Here is a 13,290-nt window from a genome sequence, read left to right on the forward strand (position 1 = left end):
TGTGGATTTAAACAAAATAATCTTAATAAAAAATACAATAAAAGATTGTTACCTTGATAAAATCTAATATAAAAGATGTTTACATTAGACAATACAATCTATCATATATGCATTCGTGGTTTTCGGGAATTTTAAAGCTATACAGTTACAAGTTACTGGAGCAATATTGTAACTAGTAATCCTCAGCCATTAACGTTGAAAATCCATAACTAGTTACAGTTTCAAACAGTTGTGACCTATTACTATCCTTACAGACAATCATCAATAAATTATTAGGTTAGGGTATGTTTAACACTTACCATATATAGCTTAAATTGTTTGGGTTTCAGCCAAATATAAGTAAGCACAACCTTACTATGGTGAATGTGAAAACAATACAGTAATGCTGATCTTTATTGTCCTACCTTCCATATGAAACGATACCAACTCATTAGATCGGGGGAAAAAACATGGAAAATAAAAATATCTTGTCATGTATTTTGTCAATCAATGTCAGTCCATCAAAAATCAAATTAAAGCAAGTTTTGTATATGTACATTTCCTAAAGAATGTTTTAAAATAAAGTATTTTCTTTTCTAGTATTATCTGAGTTTAAACCACATGAAACACACGCAGAACACCAGATGGGACGACGCTTCAGTACAGACCAAACAAAAAACATTTGCATAAAAATAATAAATCCTGGTCAGACTATGATCAATGCTATTGTCAACATAGAGGGAGGGGGAAAAATCCCATACTTCCTGTCATCAGGCATTTGCATTCCTTTAAAATATTAACGTCAATAGTATCTGAAAGAACTAAATTGAATCAATTTAGCATTGGTCTTTACTTTTCCTTACTAATCTAGCCCAGCATCTCCCCATACTCCGGCCACCAAATTATTAATACAGAAAACCAATAACATGCAATGTTACACTATTTATTTATTCCGTATCATTCATTTTAAATGTATTTTATTACTACACAAATTCCAATGAATCAAATCAAATTAAAGTGACCACAATGGTATGAAATTCAGTTCTGGTCTCTGCACTGGAAGAGGGATAGTTCTACTCTAGGCACAACAGAGAGCAACACGGCTAATTTGGGGTCTGAAAGGAATATCATACGTGAACAGACTAAAACAACCAACCAAATCTCTTCAGCCCAAAGAGCGAGAAGACTCGATTCAGGCACCACAATCCTGAAAGGTACGGCGAACTCCAGCGGACATCTACAGGATCAAAAACGACAGAAGCCCATGCAGACACAAGTGGGAAGAGTAGGAGCTGTAAACAGGAGACGCTTCTGCACATAGACAGCTGTGGGGGTCTGGGAGACAGTCCCCGGCCGTACCGTTAAAGCTGACTGGCTCTTCGGGATGCTTTAACAAACAAAACAGCTTGACGAAACTGTTGGATCATAATGCTCCCGAGCAGAGCAAGGCAAACACAAATGAACCCCATGGGCAGAAACAGAACAATCCCTGTTGGTAAAGACACATCACTCACAACAGTGACACACACATGTTTAAGAAAAGGTGAATCTGCTGTGACATATTAAACATAAATAAATAAGCACAATATTATGAGAAACAGTCCTTTCCAAAGCGTTCCCAGCAACTTCCATTTTCAAAACTCCCTTTTGCCTTTGTCTCAGCTTTATCTGTAAAAGAACTATATATGTTTAATTGTGTACAACTGTGTGTATATGTGAAGTTTCTCTACTATTATCGATGTTGACAGTTTTTAAAGTTATTATTAGCCTTTAATTATGGCCAGGAGTCACATTTTAAATGAACTGTGAACATTTAAATAAGAATGTTAGAATATAACAGGATAGTTACACATATTGGGGCGTCTGTACATATATCACAGGCAAGGAAACAGATATTATGCCATGCTGATAAATCCGAAACTGGATGTGCACCTTGAACCCACAATCTACTGTTGCTACAATACCAAGCATGATGGATTGGTTGTCCTCCTTACATTTGTAATATTTATGTTCTTATTAATACATATGTCTCCAATCGCACAAATGATATTTACCTCTGAAACAAAGGACATAATTCATAAATGTATTTTTTATCATCCCCAGAATCATAACGAAAAGTATCCCACAAACTGGGAAAAGCAGGACATTAATTGAACTGAAAACTGTGCTGCCCATTCATGTGCTGCCTCACAGTATTGTGTTACAACCATTGTGCAACTCTAATGAGATTCTGTCAAGATTTGGCATATGCTCTATGGCCCAGTTGTGGCCAGGGAGTGTAACAGCTGCTTCGGTCTCACTGTGTGCCACAGGTGACACACATTTTCGGTGAAGAATAGTATTACTGTTAACACACAATTCTTGTGGGACCGGCAAAGAGTTCTGACACCTGAAACTAGTGCACCATTATTTAGATTAACTACATCCGAGCAAACTGGGTAGTGGGGCTGTGTGTTGGGTGAGGCACTGTATAAAACAAATATAAATATATACATACACAGTTTTACATGGTTAGAGGCAGAGCTTTACATGTTCAGAATTCTTGGTAGGGTGGTAAACCACATACCAGGGCAGCATCCAGATTGTCTTTATGTCCGTCAGGCATTTTATTTTATTAATAGGTTGTGTTACTTCCATCACATATATAATATGACAGAAAACAAAAATGAAAGGTTTCTAGAGTCCACACTTCAGTCCTTGATGACTTACTGCCAGGTTACTTAAGTGACCTTAGCCTGAAGCATCACTTGACAGTTCACTTTCCCTGGCCCGAGAATCTGTGTAGACAATGTGCTCAGCTAGTCTACGTGCTTTACATTGTCTTCTGTCTCAATCCTGCCCAGAAAATGCAAAGAAAACAGTGATGGTAAGTTTTCTGTGTGTTTTATGGTCCTAGCAACATTAACAAGGTCAGGGAAAGTGGGTGGAGCCCCAGCAGACGGACAGTGACAGAATTCGGTTAAAAGTCATGCATCGGCTACTGGCTGTTAAGACACTCTCATTATCACCGAATACTAATATGTGGGTTGAACGTAACAAATTAGACACAAAATCCCATTCTACGAATACAACATTTTTGTTTCAGGGTCAAATAGTGAAATTGTGAATAAATAAATAAAAAAATGTACAGAGGAAATAGGATTAGACAGCTGTTAATAAACTGTATAAACTGTATTCATTTAAAAAAATGCAGACAATATTTCAGTCATCTTCTTATCTGTCCTTTCCTGTAATTCATTTTTTCTACTTTTCTTTTCTTCATTGTATTGCTATGATTATGCCCATGAATGTCACCACGCTTCCTAAAGCCCAAAGCGCGAGGCACGCCTAGATCATGCTAATGCTGGGCTTGCTGCTCTCACCTTCAGATGCGACATCCAAGCTCGCTCATAATGTGTGAAATGATTATGGTCGTATTTAACAACATGCTCTCAATGACTGTGATATATCGGCTCGCTGTAGTCATTGTGGTTTGTTTTTTGTGATTCCCAGCTACACCTAGTGGATACAAATCAGCCCCGTTGCCTATCAGCTATATTCCATAAATAAGTCATAGGAGTCCAGGAAACAAAAAGGGATTATATTTAATGCTAAGGGGATTTCTGAATTTGTGTGATATTACCCTCCTATTATTTTTTTATTTGTGAGTGTGTGTGAATGGCATAAATATTTTCATGACACAGATAATGTTCTTAGTTCTCCCCATCCATATTTTTGCAAAGAATGACGGCACAGATGATTACTTGACTTATTTTATCAGGATGTTCCCGATTTCCGTGTAGCTTCTGTAGATATCACACATTTCGAAAACTCGCATTTGAAGGATTTCTGGATTAGTCACACCTAAACTCATGGGGATAAATGATTTTATTTAATTTTTTCCTTCAAGGATGATCATCTCTCCAAAAGACATTCACCATAGATCAGAAAATTAATCATTTGCTGCAGCACTTGAGAACTTGGAAGCAAGATTTGGCCAGCAACCCAACTCACATTGACCACAAAAGGGGGAGTTTATATATTTGTTTGAGAGTGCGTATAGGGTGATGCTGCTGTCATTCAAATTGTAGACTATCATTTGTTGAGCTCGACTCACTTACTAAGAGCTGACTACTTAGAACATAACTAAGTTTGAGAAAAGAGAAAACAATTTTCCAAGGACAGCAGGCAAAGATCTGAAGAGTGATCTAGAACTTCATCTCACAAGAGAACATTACACAACTTCCTGAACAAGCTTGTAATCGATCAAAATATACCAACTGGGATGCCTCTGATGTATCAAAAAATGATATAATCTAATCACGAATACGGTTTTCCATAGAGACAAAGACCCAAAAGGCCCATCCATCAGCAATTGGTTTCTAAAGACGCATATCTTTCGTGAACGAATATACATCTTCATGCAATGCTGCAGAGATTTTGTCTGGGCTGTATTGCTCTGCAATGTTAAACACATTTCATTTCTATCCCCTAGGGTGGTAATAGAATAGAAATGGTAATTTGATTAAAGTTAATAAATAGAAGCAAATGTGATCCAACAGCACAAAATGAGACCAAGATCTTAACAATGCCTGGAGATATCAGTGAATTACTAATGCGCTGGTGACTGATCTCTCTCTCGGATAAAGGGTGTCTAATCAAACATGAGCAGAGAGGTTAAAAAAGAGAACTAAACAAGCGAGCAGACACAGGCCTGGCCCATCTCGATCCTGAAAGGCATGTGAATGAGCAAAACCTATTCCGATGCACAGTCATGAACAGGTAAATATTGTAACACCACCAGCAGCATGATGAAGACAAGAGCAGCCTTTTGGACTGTAACTGTAATCTTTCGGACTATAACTGTAACTGTATACTTCCGGACTGTAACTAACCTTCTGGAATGTAACTGTAACTGTAAACTTCCGGACTGTAACTGCAAACTTGTAGAATGTAAGTGTAACTGTAAACTTGCAGACTGTAACTGTAACTGTAATCTTCTGGGCTGTAACGGTAAACTTACGGAATGTAAGTGTAAGTGTAAACTTTCAGACTGTAACTGTAAACTTCCGCACTGTAACTGTAAACTTCCAGACTTTTGACTCCTGTCCACCCTTGTTGTGCTGGCTGGCATCTGTCCCCTCGGTCTGCATCTCAGTTCCTGCCATACAATCCTTTTAATGATAGATGTGAGTTCATTTCATGCTAGAGCGATAGAGACCAGGAAGATTTTTACAATATGTTGGTACCCAAAAGCAGCTTTTCTAGGCATAAACGGTATGCAGTGTTATAAGACATTTTATTTTCCTTTTAAAAACTTGAAAATGGTGTAATTTTCTTCCCCTGGCTCCGAAACCCTTGGCCCTGTTCAGAGCGATGCCTTGAAGGCCTTATTCAATGCCAAACTCTGCGCTCAACACTAATCAACACTCATCAATAATGGATTGTCTACTAGGTGCACGTGGTGCAACCTGAACACTGCTTTTTGAGGACATCGTGGGCCAGAGAGTGTGTGAAACAGACCACTTACCTCTCTTATAGTCTAATTAACAGGACAGGGCCCGTTTGAGTTTCTGCACTCAGTTATCATTGTCTATTCACTCTCTACAACGGGTGACTCGACTGCTGCAAAATGAGATTTCTTTTCAGTTTCGCTGAATAAAACTCGGATGCTTTGTGGCGAGAAGCCAATTACAAGCTGTAGATCATGTAGAGGAAGCAATTACGCTCATTTTCTTTAGTGCAGGGAATTTTGATAAGGTTGACACTTGGCAGCCCGTGCTGTGATAACAGTTAATTTGAAAGGGAATGGGACACGGAGGTGTGGAATAGAGACGTCCCTGTTTTGAAGCGACAGAATGCTGCCTCGGCTTCGAGCGTTGGTCATACCAGATAGGTGGATGTTGATTGTGCATTGGCATTTATAGGAACCACGGGGAAATGCCCTTCCTGGGTCAAATGAGTTTCATGGACCTTGCCAGAAACCCCATGTGCGTCATGGAGTCTCCACGATCCACATATCAAACCGCTGGATGTGGGATGGCAAAAAGACCAAGACATCCAACAAACACACGATTATCAACGTTCAGAATCCGTCCCCTTTCCCTTCACGCGGCGGACAACCTGAGACTTTGTCCTGTTAGAGATGAATACGGCACACGAATCCCGGTGCACCAAACCACACAGAACTGGATTTATCCACCGCGAACGGCGTCGATCAGATCTGCCGCCTGTGCACTGGTCCCATTCCGGCAAAGCTTCTTTAGTACTTTAGTGCTGGTGGTCTTTGCTGGAGATTCAATCAAGTTAAGGCAGATGAAGCTTTAAGGAGTGTTCCCATTCACTTTCATATTTGATCTCTAATCTGTATTCCCCCACAGGCGGCCGGGCTGTGTGGGGCTGTCATCTACATTTCAATGGAATTATTTTCAGTCATATCTGAACACAATGCGTTACACACACAGACTTTTCAGAGGCTATATATTATTAGACGCCGGCTATAACTGCCCACACAGAATGAGTTGCAATTGTTTTACAGATGCTCTTTTTTAGATCTGCATCAAAATATGGTTTGCCAACATGTTCCCTGCATTAACATCAGCCAATATAAAATATATATGTATTAAAGCCACTGCTATTGAGCTGATTACAACAACTTAATGAAACTGTGGAAAGAAAATTCTGTTTTAAACTTGCTGACCAATATCTCTCAAAATGCTTGATATTGAAACACCGGTCTTATCAATGGGATAATCATCTGGTAGCTGTCATTATAAACCCCCTGTTTTCTGACATGCCAGGCCTTGATTGATTTTAGTACAATGCAAGTTTATTTTTTGACCTTCTGGCGATATTCAGAACTATCGATTTGTTGCTGGCTTGCAATGGCTCCATGGAGTAATGTTCTTTCAGGCTTGAGACTGAAGTAAAAAGAAACTATGGGGGGAAAAAGAGAGAGAGAGGCCAAGATGGAACACATTACATTTCCCCTAGGTGCCGGTGAATCAATCCGTCAGAGAGAGAGTGAGGCTGTCGAGTCAGGCCGCATCACCTGGTGCGAATGGCTCTGCTTAAAAAAAGGTCACCGTGCTTTGTGTTTAATCCTCCCCAGTTTCACTGAGACTATTTCCTCGAGTGCTGTGGTACTGCGGACTATCTCCTCTCAGGGGGACATCTGAGTGCCCCCAAATAAAACTTTCATACAGAGTCCCCACTCAAATGGCATTAAAAAAGCCCAGCTGACCCCCTGTTCCTGGACACGGAGTTGTCATATCATCTACCGACAACAGAAACTCAATACAATGAACTTGCAGGATTTGTAGAAGGGGAAAAAAAAAACCTGATGCTACAACCGCTGTCTCAACTAGAGCTATTCTCACTATGAATGCTGCTAACAAGACATGAATACACAAACAAATCTGATGTAAAAGCTCCCGTATAAGATAGATGGGTCAGTAGATAGATATTAAGCCATACGTTAAAATCCAATATCTGAATGTGAGTGATTTTAAAATGTTACGACTCTGTGTGATGCTGAGCACATTTCAAAACCAGACACTTTAAAATAACTGACCTATTATTTTAATAACTTTTGATTTCGCAAATGGAATGCTCTTCACATGTCTGATGTGCATTTATATATATATATATATATATATATATATATATATATATATATATAAAGCTGCCAATGCCTGGATAGTTTATGTAATGACAGAAAAGGGATGTAGTTACGATATTCAGAACCATTTACAAAATACCAAAAGTGCATTTCACTTGGCAGGAGTTATTGGTCACGTCGTGCTGAACCTGTCAGTGTGTTACAGATCACATCGACATTAAACAGCAGCAAAGTACCTAGAGCAAAGTTTAAGTAAAGAAGGAACTTCAGGTCTCTAGCTTTGGGGATACTACAGCACACAATAATCAGGGTCTCTTTGTGACTGGAATTGACTGGTGACAAAATATTTTGGAAATGTAAGTAAACATGCAAATTACTTTCAATATGATCAAATACCTGAGTTTCAAATGTGTTTTTACCCAGTGAAAGATTAGTTTCAGGTACGGAGTGGAACTGGTGATGCTGCATATTTTAAAACTCATATAAACTCTTTTAATCCATACCAATACGCCAATTTGACTGTTGATATTATAGGCAATGTACCTACACAAATATTTAACAGTGCAACCTGATTCGAGTCTTGTTTGAATAAGAACATCTTTTGCCTCGGAGTGACAACTTAGTTAGCATTCTTCACAGAGTTGACAGGATCTGTTTGCTGACAACTGTCACATTAATTTTAGACTTTCCATGTCATTGCCTGGTGTCTTTTAATAGCTCATAATTATTTATGTAAGTCTGCTTTTGCCCCCATATTTTGTTTCCAAGCCGTGATTTTACGCACGATTGTAACAGTGAACAGTGAAAGGCTAGTTGTGTATCTATTGGAATGGTACATCTTTTTCTGAAGAAGGGTAATTAAATGTTCCCTCGTCAAGTGCAAAATGTGAAATATTACTGTGATTTCTATAAATAAACTAGCCAGCAATGTCACAGCAGAAGAGATGGAGATGGAGAAAGATGCAAAAGCCTCTCTGTGTCAACAGCCAAAGTTCACCTAAAGCAATTTAATGCTGTGCCACTGGTTTTATTTTAAATCGGCACCCACATGAACAGTGATGTCCTGAAAATATTGCATTGCAGAACTGTGAGAAGGAAAATGGTGTAATTTTGAAATATAACGAGTTATATTACAGGTATTTTCTTCCCCCAGCTAAGGTGAATTGGATATTTAAACAAATAGCTGGCACACGATTGCAGATCGTTTTCAGAGCTGATGGTGGTGCCAGAAATGTGTTGCAGGAGGGAGGGGGGGCAGATGCATTTCATCAGGGGGTAAAGTTATCGGTGAAACTCATGATGCTACACTGGGAAATTGACTACTGATTTTAAATTTCTATGATGAGGTAGTTCAGGTGGTAATCAATGGCTCTCATTGTGTGTATATGAGGCGATTGTAGCAAATGTTTAGGAATACTCTGTGGACAGTGTTTATTTGGTGGCATGTTTTAATTCTCGATCAGTTGCGCTTGTCCTTCCCCCTACTTTTAATAAATGACTAAAGCGATCTCAGAAGCAGCTATAAAGCAAATGATTTCCACAACAACAACAAAACATAAATAAGAGGTGATTTGTGTAACTAACCTTGTAGCAGTCTTATCACATATGTTGTGATGGGTGGTCAATAGTGCATAACCACCCTGAATTTATGGTTGATATTTATCTTCTTTAAGATATCTAAGTGCTCAACTCCCAACTTGTCACACTAGTGATGGAGTGGTTTGGGATATTGGAGGTGACAGGCCGAGAGATGATGAATGTTGGTCTCATGTCTGAGTAGAATTGCAAATGTTGGAAACAAGATGCCTAATTGTGAAAGAAAGGCATCATTTCAATCCAAAGGTCATCAAAGCGTAGAAGGTGACCTGGTGATTAAGAACATAAGAAAGTTTACAAATGAAAGGAGGCCATTCAACCCATTGTGCTCGTTTGGTGTCCATTAATAACTAAGTGATTCAAGGATCCTATCCAGTCTGTTTTTAAATGTTCCCAAATTACCACTTCAGCCACATCGCTGGGGAGTTTGTTCAGATTGTGACGCCTCTCTGTGTGAAGAAGTGTCTCCTGTTTTCTGTCTTGAATGCCTTGAAGCCCAATTTCCATTTGTGTCCCCGGGTGCGTGTGTCCCTGCTGATCTGGAAAAGCTCCTCTGGTTTGATGTGGTCGATGCCTTTCATGATTTTGAAGACTTGAATTAAGTCCCCACGTAGTCTCCTCTGTTCCAGGGTGAAAAGGTTCAGTTCCTCAGTCTCTCAGTAGGACATTCACTTCAGACCTGGAATAAGTCTGGTTGCTCTCCTCTGAACTGCCTCTAGAGCAGCAATATCTTTCTTGAAGTGTGGAGCCCAGAACTGTCCACAGTATCCAGATGAGCTCTAACTAGTGCATTGTACAGTCTGAACATCACTGCCCTTGTTCTCAATTCTACACTTTTGACAATATACCCTAGCATTCTGTTTGCCATTTTTATTGCTTCCCCACATTGTTGGGATGTGGACAATGATATTCGGACAGCCCTCCATCCCACGAAGACATTAAACTGCACACCTACTACAACCTAGTGCCATATATATAAAAAGAGTATGATTATATTTATAGTGAATATTCTCTTATTTCTCCTGCTGGACACGTGATGTTTGCATACAGTCTCTCGTATGATTTTACCCGACGGCTCAACATGTCCTTGACAGTCGATGTGGAAGTTCAGTGAAGCAGAAGCGTTTTGCCTTGGAAATTTCATCTTTTGAGCACACAGGTCACTAAACAGTTGACTAATGCTATTTTCTTCCAGCTATGTCACAACTGTGTCATCTTGAATGAGTAATATTTTCTTTTCTTTTTTTTGGTGCCTCAGGTACACTTCTTGTGGCGAAATACTGAAGGAAAATTATTTACGGGAAAAGTACCAGGGGTGGGGTGGGTGGCGGTGCATAACTTTTTTTGTATGTGTTAGTCCTTGTAGTATATGTACTGGATTTTCCTAAAGTGGCACGCATTCGAGCAGAGAAGAGCCGTTGTTCGAAATCCCCATGAGAGGCTGTAGTCATCAACTAGGGATTTCATTATTTGGGGATTTTTCTTGCACCAGTTACTCTGGCTGTGAGGGTTTGATTAAAATCATGAAACAACCTCAGAGTTGGAGGAACTCTTAATATTTAACAGCGCTGACTTTTAAAGACCTTCCTTTCATTGTGCTTTACGTTTTTCTTCAGGACTTTATTAACCTACATTTGGAAACGGAGACACTCTTTGAAGAGCACTGTTGAAAGGTACTCTTTGATGCGGTTGCGCGTCTACGTGAAGCTATGCAGTGAACACTGAATTAATCATTAGTTCTTAGCTTGCCCGACCAAAAAAATCATACATTTCCTCAGTTGAATATATATATTTTTTTAAAGAATGGTTTTAGAGTTTCTGCAATTTCTCAGATGCATCGAGAAACATCGAAATAATGTTTCTGTAGATATTTAAACAAACAAAAGTGTAGGACATCAGTGGAAATTATAAAATGGCAATGGCCCGGATGTAGAAAGACAAAGACGACCATATAAAAGACAGGAAGATGAAATAAGATGTGCTTATTATATGAGCGTCAGATTAATTTGCCTTTCCCCCCATTGCATTATTATTATCTGTTCTCCAACAAGGAAGGTCAATTAGGAAGACAATAAGATTACTGTGCACACAGTCGCTGGCCCCAGGGGTTAACGACTGTACCCTCACAGCAATCCCCATGGTTACTGATGTCTGCATTGAAGATGCTTAAGCAGTAATCAGATCCGGCCATTTAAGGACAGCTTAAGTATCCACGCTATTCAATCACAATGGTAATTCCACTGGCTGGCTTTGATTTTTATATTGTACCAATTATCTTTCTTTCTTCAGGTGCAGACACCATATAATTCACCTGACCCTTGGGGTAGCTCTCACATTTTCTGGAGGAAGTTTTTTCAGTCTTTCTAATTTCCCCTGAACTTGTTCCCAGTACTCCATCACCGTGGCTTCCTCTGAAATCACAAGATTTTCATTTGAACAGTGTTATTTTCACCTGAATTACCTTATCACGGTGATGAATCTAAATATTCATGTTTTACGTTTTACAAACCGAACAAATATTGCTAATAAATTGCGGCATGTATACATTTCGGTGAGGAGTGCTTGTTAAATGCCTGCATTTTAAAGACATAAGATAACAACTCCCCTGCAAATGTTACAAAAGATCCCAGTGTTGATGTATTAACTTGATTGCAATGTATCAACATTTCCAATTGTTCACGTACGTAATAGAAAAAGAAAGATTCAGTTCAGAGAATTGAAGTACCACATCTTATTCTGTTCGATTTCATTCTGGTTGAGGAGAATGATAACAGACTATTTAGGGTGGCCGTTTAATTCAACCCAAGCTGTAAATCCTGCCTCGTCTCAATATGTGCCGGTGATACTACTTATTGACATTCTGGAGATGAATGTCGGGTCATTAAACGTTGGCAGTGCTGTTTGAGATAGCAGTCACCTTCATGCCAAGACATGTTACAGCGAGACAAGATTCAATAGTCTTGTCAAATATAATTGTGACGAGTTTAATTGTCAAATACATTCCGAGAGCCTCCGGGGTTTGCTGTGTATTTAGAAAATTTGATAGATTGTTGTTCAAAATATATTTTGTCAGACGTATGTGTCTCTTAGTGCCAAAGCATCATTAACAAAACACACAAACACACACATATATATATATATATATGTTGGTCTCACCTTGCACTGCATCCATTGTTTCCAGGATAGCCTCCAGCTTCACTTCACAACTTCCACATTGTAGGAGTAAATAAGGAGGTCTTAAATAATTGATTTCAGGTTCTTTTATTCAGAAGCTGTTTTATTAGTAGTTTATGTTGTTTGGAAAACGCTACATTAAGACAGTTTGTTGAATACACTATTTTGTCCTTAATTGTGTCACTAGTATGATGCGCTAGTAGTCTCCTGTAGAGGGGCAGTGTTTTTTTATGTGCCTTGGGGGGACTATGGGGGCAACATTGTATGGGGGAGAAGTCTTGGGGGATACTTATTTAAACTGGTGGGGATTTAGGACTTTGCAACTCTTCCACTGGTGAATTGCAATGTTCTCTGGGAAGCTGAAAAACTGTCACTGTCCCAGGATTGGTTGACGGCAAAGTTGTGGGAGGGTCTTGGAGACAGTAGTAGAAGTGAACTACTGTACAACTAAAATAAGCCATTCGTATTATCAAAGCTTACCACAGAAGACTGTGAGTGTTGCAATTTAGTGTGCTTATATTGAGGATATATGCCCTTTTCTTACCACAGGAGTAAGTTTGCCATAGTTTATATTTCAGGGCAACTCTGTAAAATGTAGTAATCCAAAGGGTTCAAAAGAGAAACAAATTGTCTTCTTCACACTTATTTAGTTGAGTGGGTTAGTTTTTATCTAGGCACCTGATGCTATATGCCATATACATTAATACAGACATATGAATTATTTAATTTTCATATCGTACATAGTGGTCTGATTTAAAATCTATTTAAGTGTAAAATGTATCTCCTCTAATTTGGTTTTCACCCATTGAAGAGCACTTGATCAAAACACAAAGAAAATAAAAATAATCTCTCACTAAAAGGTGTTGTAACAATCTGTGCTTATTTAGAAAATGTTTGAATAAAGTGATCTAATATTTCAGATAGAAGAGATATGATTGTAA

The sequence above is a fragment of the Amia ocellicauda genome, chromosome 15 (assembly GCF_036373705.1).
Source record: "Amia ocellicauda isolate fAmiCal2 chromosome 15, fAmiCal2.hap1, whole genome shotgun sequence".
NCBI lineage: Eukaryota > Metazoa > Chordata > Actinopteri > Amiiformes > Amiidae > Amia > Amia ocellicauda.